Raw genomic sequence first — 12,538 nt, forward strand, 5'->3', positions numbered from 1 at the left:
CTTTCTGCGTTCACTTTTCTCTCTTGCCCAAAATGCAGCATACCTTTTCTGGGGCTCCGTTGCCTTGAAACACACTCCTCTCGGTGTCCAGCTGTCTGTTTCAGCTTTCTGGCTGCAGGCAGACGCTTTTCTTTATCTCCTTAGGTGCAGAGGATGGCAACGATTCATCGACCTCTCACCTCTCATGCAGATTCTCCTAGATCTGATATCCATCGGTCTGCTACCAGTTGTCGGGATTCAAACCAGCAGAGCCTCCAGCTCTTAGGAATTTGGCCACCCTCCAGGTGCCCGGCTTGAATCCTTGTGACCTCCCCTGCCAGCGTCTGCCGGCAAGATCAAGGGAGGTCTCTTCGGCGATTCTCCTCAACGTGAAGGAGAACACACCACTCCTCCCCCACTCCTCTCCCAGGGAGGGGGAAAGAGACAGACAGAAATATATTTACATGTCTTTATTCCTGTCTTTCACCAGTACAGAGAAAACATGTCTGCACACTCTGCTTCCCAACGCAGAGAGAGAAGAAACTCCACCCATGTACTTCCAGTACAGGGTCATGTGCTGCTCTGAGGTAACATCCGGCTCTCAGAGCACTTTACAAACTGTTCCTGGTTCCCACGGTACAATCCAATAACACCCACATCCTGTTTACCATTCCAGCCACCTGGTGCTTGCTTCTGCATTGCTCCTTTTTCGTAACACTTTCTGCGCCACCTAGAGTACCCACAGAATTGCGGCTTCTACTGGCAACACACAGAGGAGAAGAAATGAAAGACAAACACAAGGGGCAGGAAAAAACCTGGAAAGGGCCATACCAAATGGACATCCAGTGTGAAGAGGTCACTTTCCCCACTGCTGAACAATGCCACAGGTAGAGGAGATGGAATGCTAGAAGTGTTCTCCGGGGCAAGGGGAGCTGCTGGGAAATTGAAGTACGGGCTCAAAATATTACTTTGTTGATCAGGGGACTGCTGTGGAAATTGTGCATCTTGATTTCAGTGAGGCTTTTGACAAAGTCCTCTGTGAGATTTATGTGAGGAAGCTGGTAAAATGTGGGCTGAATGAGATATATGTCTTAGGACATCAAACTGGGAAAGTGGATTTTAAACTGACTGAAGAGGTTTTATGCCCTTGGGAATTTGGTCTCTGTAATCTACCCCTTCGCCTTCCGTTTCTGTGCGCTGCTCTGGTTCGCCAGAAACGGCTTAGTCATGCTGGCCACATGACCCGGAAGCTGTACGCCGGCTCCCTCGGCCAATAAAGCGAGATGAGCACCGCAACCCCAGAGTCAGCCATGACTGGACCTAATGGTCAGGGGTCCCTTTACCTTTACCTATGCATTATAGCAGGGATGTCCAACTTCCAAGATTCCATTCTAGGAATTTGCAAAACAACATCAAACCTTGCGTTACATGAAATACATTCGACAAACACAAGACGTAACCGGCTGTGGATTCACATAAACAATACTCTTCTATATATTCTTATCACAATATCAAATGTTTATCTTGCACATAAACAACACATAAAGTGCAATAAATCAGTTCATTCATAAAGTCCAAGTGTCTGCTAGTCTCTGTTCCAAATATGTTCATAAAGTCCAAATTGGAGCCTACTACTTTTCCACAGTGTACTAGTGTTGCACATGCCTCCATTGTAGGAACCGCATTCCTGTCCCAGAATTTCACAGGAAGTCCCTACAATGATTCCCCTTTCAAACAAGATACGTGAACCTAGGCCAGTAGGGTCCTCCTCGCCGGCAGACGGACAACCTCTTCCCCAAAGCCCCTCCCTCCCCCAACTCCCCATGGGGGTCCCTCCCCAGAACAGCCTCTGCTGTCCGGTGCTTGGACACCTGAAGGGCATGGAGGCCTCTCAGGGCAGCTGCCTGGCAGCTCTGCATCACCTGGAGCAAGAAATCGCATAGGAAGATGGCTGACAATAACATCTCTCCGACCCACAGGAGGTAATTTGGAGGCTATTTTGGGGGTAATTAGCCTCCCAAAACCCACTCAGGATGATGAGTGGGGCCTGCTGTGCCGATACCACCCCCAAATTTTTGAGGGGGATGGGGGCATTAGGCAAAACCCTCCTGTGGGATCTCGGCACTCCTGGACGCTGTCTCTGATTTGCGCCACTAGCTGCAAACTTCTTCTTTTTTTTTAAATTATGTTTATTAAAATTTTCCAAAAAATATAAAAGAAAAACAGAAAAGAAAAAGAAGAAAGAAGAAAGAAAAAAAAGAGAAAAAACAATTGAAAAAGTTTACATTACATTCCATGCCCAATTTCCTTGACTTCCCCACACCTGCCCTTCTTGTATTCCAATTCCAATTTTTAGCTCAGCAATTTTTGTCCCCACACTTTACCTTGTTTCCTCTAATTCAATTTACTTAATCAATTTGAACTTCTAAACCTCAGTCTTTATATTTCGAAACTTATTCTTAAAATACTTTTCCTAAATTCCCCCCATCAATTTAATTAACTTATTTTAACTTAGAAACCTCATTCTTTATAAACCAACACTTATTCTTAACAAACTTTTACTAAGGTCGGCCCCAAGTCCCTTCCCCCAAATCCCCATTTTTATGTTAGTGGCAAAACCAACTTAATTAAAACAGAATATATTTGTACACCCTTTGGATTCCCGAAACCCTACCACCCCCTTCCCCGGTTTCGATCCCCAACCAAAGTCCATCAGTCCATCCGAAATCAGCCTGGCGATCTCACATCCGAGGCATTTAACCCTCTCTCAATTTCTCTCTGCCGGTTTTTTTGATAGTCCTTTATTTTAAATTCCGAATCTCGAAGAAGCTCTGTTCCAATAAGGTCCATATTTCTTCCAGCCAGACCTCCATATTTAACAATGGAGCCAAAATCTTGTTTCTTACTTCTCATAAGTCCAAATGTCCCAAAGGCTCCAAATTCTACATTAGCCAAATTTGTATTCCATATGTCTTCAGATCCCCATAAGAGGAGATCTCTCCAATTTCCATTCTTCACTTCCAACCAAATTTTCATCATCATGTTCTTATTTTCCTTTATGTCCAACTTAACAGGCCTCTGGCTCTCTTTAGTCGTCTGCAGCATCACAGCGCCTCCTTCTTTCTCATGTCCCTCTTTAAACGCCTCCTCAAATGACTCAGATTCCTTCTCCTGTTTGGCTGTAAGGATTTTTGGATCAACAACAACACTTCCCTGTTCATCTGCAGGAACTTGAATCATATCCTTTCCAGGCTCAGCAACTTTATTTACCGTTCCCTTCATTGTTATTACATTCACAGTCAAAACATTTGTCTGCTCCTGTAGTTTTCCCAGGAGAAAGAAGGTCTTTTCCAATTCAGCCAGTATTTTTCCACTTACAGCCATTTTTGTAATGTCCTGAACCCCCTCTAGAGGGATTCTAGTTACTTAATGTCTTCCAATTGCCACCCAAAAGACAAGTTAACCTTTTCTTCCTTATTTTTAACAATTTGTTACCAAATTGTATCAATTGTAACCAGCAAAGACAGCAGAAGCAAAGTTCTCCTTTCCCCCCCAACTTTGACAGCTAATTTGACAGCTGTCAAAATCTATATACCTCTTCCGCAGGCTCTCTCCCCGATCGCTCCCGGGTTTTGGGGGAGGGGTGAATTCCGTTCTCAATGTTAGCTCTTATCCTCCAGCACAGTCACTTAAATTGGCCCAATATAAAGTTAATTGCTTTTTTCCACAAAAAGAAAGGTATTCTCACAACCTTAGTAATAAAATCCTTGCTTTACGATGTTTACAAGGCGGGTAGGCAGACTTCCTTTTAAACACCTTGCCCGATCGTGCCGAATTCCCAGAAATAAATTTCCCTTTTAAGTCCAATTACCGTGTTACTCACGGGTCGTTACTTTTGATCCAAATGTTCAAAGGAAGAAGTTAGCGCTCTCCGTCCATGGCATGCGGCTTCACTCAGCAGGGGAAGCAGTCGAACTCTCAGCACCACGCCGCTCTCCGTCCCCCGTTCCAGAGCCTTTAAAAAGGCTCCTTTACGGGTCGGGGGGGCGCAAATGGTGCCCGCCGAGTCACCAGGTCCACAGGCTTCAGCGCCTGTGGTTTCTAAGGGTCCCCGCGTTGCCGCCGTGGCAGAACCCGACCCCTGTTGAGCAGATTCCCTCCGGAGCTCGGAGGGAATCAGGCCATTAGACGATGGCGCCAACCCGGAAGTCCTAGCTGCAAACTTCAAAGGAAACAATTTGGCAACGAAGGAAATGCACATACTTCATGAAATGAGGAGGAATGAGTGAAGACTGCAACAGAAGAGGTCTCTGGAAAAGCAAGTTTTAAATTATGAGAAGATACGTCAAGATACGGTATGGCAAATGACTGATGGGGGAGAGGGAAAAACATTTTTTTATTTCTTACTAAGTGAAACCATAAGGATCCCCTCCCTTCAAAAGTTAAAAGCCAGAAATGAGGTTTTAAGGACTTAAGCTGTGAATCTAAGGCTGTGTGGAGATAAACTTTCGAACCAAGGCATGTTTTTATAGGACTGTGGAATGTTTAGGAGCTTTGGGCTGACGAGGTCGGAAATGCCTGTCGACGCCATATTGGGAGGCTCTGTCGGAGGAAAAAGCCTGAGAGTGTGTTTGCATTGTGGGAGAGACCCTTCTAAGAGGCTTTAAGTACGACAGAGCTATAAATTTACGAGGGGAAAAAGTCATCTTATCTCCGAAGGTGATAATTTATGGGAACTAACTGGAATGGAGGCGACGGGAAATCTACGCAGGAGTATTATCGGTGTTTATCGGCTTAAGGAGACCATCAGAAGAGACCATAAAGGACAAAGAGAAAATATTTGATTAAGAGTGATGTGGAAACAGCAAGATATGAATATATGTTTGGACTATTTGAACATCTATTTGGACTTATTTGGACTGATTTGGACATTAATGCAGAAGGAATGATTAGATCTGAATCCCTCCTCGGATCTGGAAGTATGGGACCCCCCAACAAAACTTTAAAAAAAAATTCGGCTCTGTAATTTGGAATTTATGTGATGTGATTTGATTTGATGTGATTGGCCGGTTAATAAATTTATTTAAAAAAGAAAAAAGAAAAAAAGAAATCTTGCTCTGGCTCCAGCAAAAGTCAGGCTGTCAGTTCCTCGCAGCGGGGAGCAGGTCTTTGGGATTCTCTCCCTCATAGCTGTCAACTTTTCCCTTTCCTTGCGAGGATCCTATTCGGAATAAGGGAATTTCCCTTTAAAAAACGGGAAACGTTGACAGCTATGCTCTCCCTACTCTTGTTTCCTCCAATACTCACCATTGCTGGATGAGAAAAGCCTCTGGCACATCTTCAAGAAGAAAAAATAAAGAAGTAATAAATGAAATAAGAAGCGAAATAAGAAACAGAGAAAATAAGAACCCACTGATTGCCTCGCCTTGTCCTCCGTCAACTGCCACCAACTGCTCTCTCCTCCACTCGCCTCACTGCTAACCCAAAATGGCCGCCTGCAAGTCTGTGGTCCTTGTCACCATGGCAACCCCCCCCTCACCTGGACCTGGGCCCACCTGGCTCTACCTATTGGGAGATGATCTATAATGAAATGAAAAAAAATGTTTAAGATAATCTTTGTTAAAAGATCAGAAGTGTTTTTATTAGGTATTTTAGGGCATGATTTACTAAAAAAATAAGAGAAATCCATTCATGTATGTGACAACAGCGGCCAGAATTTTACTACCTCAAAGATGGAAAAGTGACGAAATACCAGTGAAAAAACACTGGCAAGAAACGTTGATGGAATACGCTGAAATGGCGAAGCTAACTGAGAGACTTAAAGATAAGGACAATAATGACTTTAAAAAGGATTGGGAACCTTTTAAGATGTATATACAGAAACAATGCATAGAAACGAACTCACTGGCAGGATTTGTTTGTTTTTTTTAAATAAATTTTTATTAATTTTCCAACACATATTAAATAACAATACAAAACAATACAAAAACAAACAAACATATAAACATGTATAATTTCTTAACCTTCTTTTCCTTAAACCTTCTTTCAACGACTTCCCCATACCTCCTTTTTCTGCATCCTTGTTTTAAATTTTTCCAGCAACCCCTAATTTTATTTACTTATGACACTTCCTTTAAATCCTTTTTCCCATGTCCAATTGTTTATCGCTGCAATTCTATTTTGCATTACTCAAAACATTTTAGCACTCATTAATTTTACAATAGTTCTTAAGGTAAACTTTAAATTTCTTCCAGTCTTCTTCCACCGTCTCTTTCCCTTGGTCTCGGATTCTGCCGGTCATCTCAGCCAGTCCCATGTAGTCAATCACCTTCGTCTGCCATTCTTCCAGTGTGGGTAGTTCTTGTGTCTTCCAGTACTTTGCTAAAAGTACTCTTGCTGCTGTTGTCGCATACATAAAAAACATCCTATCTTTCTTTGACACCAATTGGCCTACCATGCCCAAGAGAAAGGCCTCTGGTTTCTTCGCAAAAGTGCATTTAAGCACCTTTTTCATTTCATTATAGATCCTTTCCCAGAAAGCCTTAATCTTTGGGCATGTCCACCAAAGGTGATAAAAAGTACCTTCAGTTTCCTTACATTTCCAGCATTTGTTATTGGGCAAATGGTAAATTTTTGCAAGCTTGACTGGGGTCATGTACCACCTATAAATCATTTTCATAATATTCTCTCTTAAGGCATTACATGCCGTAAACTTTATACCGGTGGTCCATAACTGTTCCCAGTCAGCAAACATAATGTCATGTCCAATGTCCTGTGCCCATTTAATCATAGCTGATTTAACCAACTCATCCTGTGTATTCCATTTCAACAGCAAGTTATACATTCTTCACAGATTCTTAGTACTGGGTTCCAAAAGCTCTGTTTCTAATTTCGACCTTTCCACCTGAAAGCCAATTTTCCTGTCCTGTTTAAAAACTTCATTTATCTGGTAATAATGAAGCCAATCTCTTACTTTGGACTTCAATTTCTCATAACTCTGCAATTTAACTTTTCCCTCCTCATACTCTATAATTTCCCAATATTTCGGCCATTTAGATTCCATGTTTAATTTTTTCACTTCCTTAGCTTCCATCGGTGACAACCACCTGGGTGTTTTGTTTTCCAGCAAATCTTTATATCTAATCCATACATTATATAGGGCTTATCTGGAGGTTAGTCCATCAGGTCCTGGAGATTTTCCCAATTGCATACTTTGAATGGCTCCCTCAATTTCTTGATCAGTAATCTTCTGATTTAAAATCACTTTACTTTGTTCAGAAATTTTTTGTAATCCATATTTTTTGAGAAATTCTTCTATTTCTTTTTCATTCACCGGCCCTTGTGCATAAAGTCTCCTGAAATAACTCTGAAAACAGTTTCTAATCTCATTTGGTTTATAAATGTTCTTTCCTTCCACTTCTAGATTTGTAACTGTGTTCTGTTTTTGTCTCTTCTTCAATTGCCATGCCAGAAGTTTCCCACATTTACCAGCCGATTCAAATGACCTTTGTCTCATTTGTTTTATTTTCCATTCTATCTCTTGGTTCATCAAATCCATATATTGTCTCTGGTAAAACTTAATTTCTCTCAAAATTTCATGTGACTTTGGTTTAGATCTCAATTTCTTTTCCCCTTCTTTTATCTTTTCCAAGATCTTATCCTTCTTCTCATTATGTCTCTTCCTTTTTATAGAATTCTGTTGTATTAAAAATCCTCGCATGACGGCTTTACTTGCGTCCCAAATTACGCTTTTTTCCACTTGTGTTCTCAGATTTATCTCAAAGTAGTCCTTCAATACCTTCTGGGCCTTTTTATACACCTCTTCATCTCTAAATAGGGAGTCATTCATCCTCCATCTAAAGGATCCAGCTGTTGTTGTGTTCATTTCCATCTTTACGGCGTTATGGTCGGAGCAAGTCTTTGGGCAGATTTCCACTTTCTTTATCTTAGATGCCATTCCACTAGTTATCCAAATTTGGTCAATTCGAGTCCAGGTCATTTTTGCCTCAGAAAAGAAAGTTCCCTCTCTCTCCAGAGGGTTCCTTGTTCTCCAAATGTCAATCAAGTTCATATTGTCAGTCATTTCAAAAAAGGTCTTAGGTAGTCTCCCATCTTTGGAGACCACCTGTCTTTGTGCTTTGTCCATATTTGTAGAGACCACTCCATTCATATCTCCCATTAAAACTACATTATAATCCAAATAGTCCATTAATGTCTCATGCAATTTCTTAAAAAATTCTGACTTCCCTTCATTCGGTGCATAAACTCCTATAATCAATAATTTTTCTCCTTGAACTTGAATTTCAATTGCCAAATATCTTCCTTGTTCATCTTTAAATACAAATTTAGGAACCAACTTTTCCTTTGCATAAATCACCACACCTCTTTTCTTTACTTTGTCCGATGAAACAAATTCTTGTCCTAATCTTTTATTAACAAGTAATTTTCTGTGAGCTCTGGTCACATGAGTTTCTTGTAAACAAATCAAGTCCAATTGTTCTTTTTTCAAAATGTGAAAAACCTCATGTCTTTTTCTAGGGAGGTTCAGTCCATTACAATTCCAGCTTAGAATTTGCAGAGACATCTTGTTATTTATTTAGCTACTCCCCCAGCTGCTCCCAGCAAGTCTTCTTCTGTTGGTGTTTTGATCCCAAAGGATAAGTTTGATATGTCTGGTACTTCTGTTAGATCCGTAGGTTCCACCGTTTCCTTCAAAAGGTCCTCCTGGTTCCTTGCCAAAAATAGTTCTTTATCTTGCACTGTTTTTATCTTGATTTTCTTTCCCTTATAGTTGAAAGACAGGCCTTGTGGGAACTCCCATCTGAATAGTATGTTGTTCTTTCTTAATAGGGTGACCAGATCCTTGTAGTAGGTTCTCACTTCCAGGATATATTTAGGAATGTCTTTAAAAATCTGCACACGAAAATCTTCAATCTCAAGGGGTCTTTGAAAATGTAAGTTTAGTATCTTATCTCTCTCTTCCTGAGATCTCAGGGTTATCAAGCAGTCTCTTGGGCTCTTTCTGTTTTATCTCCTGCCCAGTCTAAAAGCAGTTATTATTTTAAATTCCTCTTCTTTCAAATCGTCCTGCCAAAATTCCAGAAATTCTTTTGTAAGAAAGTCTATCAAATTGTCTTTTTCATTTTCTGGAATTGATCTCAATCTCAAGTTTCTATTTTTCCTCTGTAGTTCCATTAAAGACAGGGCCGCATCATGTTCTTCCAGCTTTTTACTGACCGGTACCAATTTTTCCTGTGCATTTTCTGCAGAATTTTTTGCCTCTTCTGCGGAAATTTTTGCTTCCTCCGCAATTTTTCTAGTTATTTCATTTTCTTTAACTAATTTATTTATTGTCTCTGTATTTAAATCCAATTTTGTTGACAGCTCAGACAGCTGTTTGGAATTTTCAGTGCTCTGCTTTGTGAGCGCTTCCAAAGATTCATTTATTTTAACTAATGCCCTTGTCACTGTCACTGTATCCATAGAAAGAGTTGTAGCAGCTGCAGCTGGATTTGAGATTGACCCCCTTCTTTTGAGTTCAACTTTACTCTTAGCTCTTGTTATTATTCTCTCTTCTGTTGGGCCACTCATCCCAAGGTCGTTCCCACGGGAATTACTTTCAGTTGGATAATTCCACAAGCCTATTCCTTGCAATAAAGATAATAGCAATTTCCCTGCAGCCTCTAGAGGGAGCAGTCCAAAGTTCCTATTGCAAAACAGCAAAAGCTCCTTTCAAAGGCAACAAAAGTAATAACCAATTGTTAATTGTATCCAAGTAATAGCAAATTGTAACTTTCCAGAGTACCAGACTTGCCACCAGTAAAGTCTTTACTTGTTATAAAAGAGCAAAGCACCAACTTTGTAACTTTGTAACAACCTCCAGTGACAGCTCTCAGTCCCGGTGACTCACTTTCCAGGCAGCCCTCCCCAAGGGCTCAAGACGGCAGAAATTTCCCCTTCTATGCTTTCTCCATGCAGGAAAGATAAATCAGAAGTCTCCCCCCCCTGCTCCTGCCTGCTAAAAGGGGGGATTAAGTCCAATGTCCGAGTCCGTCAATTTTTAAAGCTGCTTCCTGTCAAATTGCAGCCTCCTATTTCGTTGCTTTGATTACATGCAGTCCGAGGAAGGCAGACTTCCTTATTTTTTGCCTTCTCCGCTTTCAGCCAATTTCTATTTTTTCCTTTTAAAATTTTGTTCCTTCTTACTCACGGATAGTCCAATTACGTTCCGAATGTCAGGAAGAAATCGACGCTCTCCGTCAAATGGCAGCACGGCTTCACTTCGCGGGCTGGGTAGCGGCTCTCAGTACCGCGCTCCCCGATGCCACTCCGGAGCCTTTAAAAAGACTCCTTTGCAGTGAGGGGGGGCGCTTAAGGTACCCACCGAGCCTCCTTGCTCCCAGGCCTCTGCGCCTGAGATTTTAGGGGTCCCCGCTTCGCCGTAGCGGTCAGACCCGAACTCGCGAAGCAGCCTCCCGGAGCGGAGCTCAGCAGGAGGCAGCCATTAGACGCTGGCGCCGACCGGAAGTCCTCACTGGCAGGATTTGAGTGATACAATTACAGTGGACAAATACAAACAGAAAATACAATTATGAGGTAAAAATGAGAAGAAGACACAAATGTTATAATCTTCATTTTAATATATAAGGAATACAAATTTATAAGCAAAAGAAACAGAGGTGTTATAAACCAGTAAGGGAAGTTGGAGAAAGACACGGAGGGGGGGTGTTAATTGAAATTGCAAAATGTAATTTGAATGTTTGATTATGTTAAAATTTCTTTAATTCAGTTATTAAAAGTGGCTCCTCTTACTTAGGGGCCCCACAGACCTCATGGGACACCAGAGCAGATTCCCTTGTTGCTTTTTTGAGTCGACCAGCAATGGGGGTTGCATTTCCTTATTTCCAGGAGGGCTGTTGCTGAAGCACATGACATGCTCTTCACACTTAGTTATCTATTAGGAACACAGGCACAAATTATTGTGTGTGTGTGTGTGTGTATTTGCAAACTACCCCAGTCTGAGCGGTGAGATTCCAGGGGTCCCAGGCGCTTCCCCATCTTCGGTTTCCTTGGAACGAAAATCAGTGGAGACTGTGTTGTCTTTATGATATCTAGTTTTATTTACTCGCATACACAACCTGTGTGTAGGACGGAGGGGCTCACAGCATCAACACCCAAACAGATCTTGCTTCTCTATTAGTGGCAGCTTTGGCTCCAGCACAGAGCAAGCTGGTTTCGGGGTTTCCCACAACTCTCTCTGGGTCTTGCTTTCCTACCTAGCAGTCAGGTGAGATGGGAGGGGGGAGGACAGCCCCCCCCCCCATTAGCTGCAGCTCTTGCAACCCAGCTCCTTCTTTGGGGATGCTGAGGAGGACACTCTATGGCCAGGAAAGGCCCTTGTCTTGCCAAGAAACTTGTCTGTGGGAATCGTGCATCCATAATGCTATGGAAAGGGTTAGTGTATTCTAGAATTTTCTGGTGTCACCAGAAGAGGAAGCCGTTCTTTTCAGTTAGGTCTGTTCTCAACTGCAGATATGAGTAGCCTTGGAAGCCTCTTGGGGAGATGGAAGTGATGAAAGGACTGAATCCATGAGGGAGAGCTACTTGCTCTGAGATGGGGGAACCTTTGGGCAAAGGCCAGCTGAGTAGAGATGCTGTTGGCCGCTAGTTTCCGCTCTTCCCCATTGTCACAGAGGGCGTAACATCGGAGGTCCTGCGGGAGGAAAGATGCCTCAGAGTCAGGGGCCAGTCTGGGCCAAAGCGGCCCCCACTGCCCTCTCCACAGAGTCACTGGCACTCCTGGACCATGAGGGTTGCCAACTTGGGCTGTGGACCAAATTGGGGGTCAAACTGTCAGTATTTCATTCTCCCATTGCTAGTGTAACATGATATCCATGTTTACACCTTCTGTACTGTCTGTGTAAGAATGGAAGTCAGTCTGTAAATCACTTCCATCCTTTGTTTTCTTTTACTCTGACCAAGGAGACGGCTGTGGAAGACAGCTCACGCCATGTTTCTTTGTTATTTTCCGCTGTAAATAAAGCTTAATTTCACATTTTAACACAGTTTGCAGCACATCTGCAAAGAGAAGGACATGGGGACAGGTGAGTCCCTCCCTGAGCACCTGGCAAGGCTATTCCAAGAGTTTTCTCCTGGATTCCAAGTCCTACTGCAGGGGAGGAGGGACATCCCAGGCCTTGGGGGCAAATCCTGGCCTCCTTCTACGAGAATGTGGCTCCCCAGGCTAAGGAGATGGTCAATACCCAGTTCCATTCCACCCTTTTAAAATTTAAATATCAAAACAGATCCCAACTTTCAGAGCATGTAAATCACAGGAGTGGAAAGACCTCTGCTCCACTCACAGAAATGGGACTATACCTCCTTCTCCCACCTTTAAAGGATACATAAGGAACCTCAACTTCACTCTTCAAGCCAAAAGACAACACTTTCCCGTCCCCAGGCGAAACCCCTGGCCTTTCATTGGTAGAGCAGCCACCACGTCTGTGGCGTTTACCTCAGTGCTGTGCGGGGACTGATTGAGCTGAAAACGACATGCTTT

This window comes from Podarcis filfolensis, assembly GCF_964270895.1.
Source record: "Podarcis filfolensis genome assembly, chromosome: 4".
NCBI lineage: Eukaryota > Metazoa > Chordata > Lepidosauria > Squamata > Lacertidae > Podarcis > Podarcis filfolensis.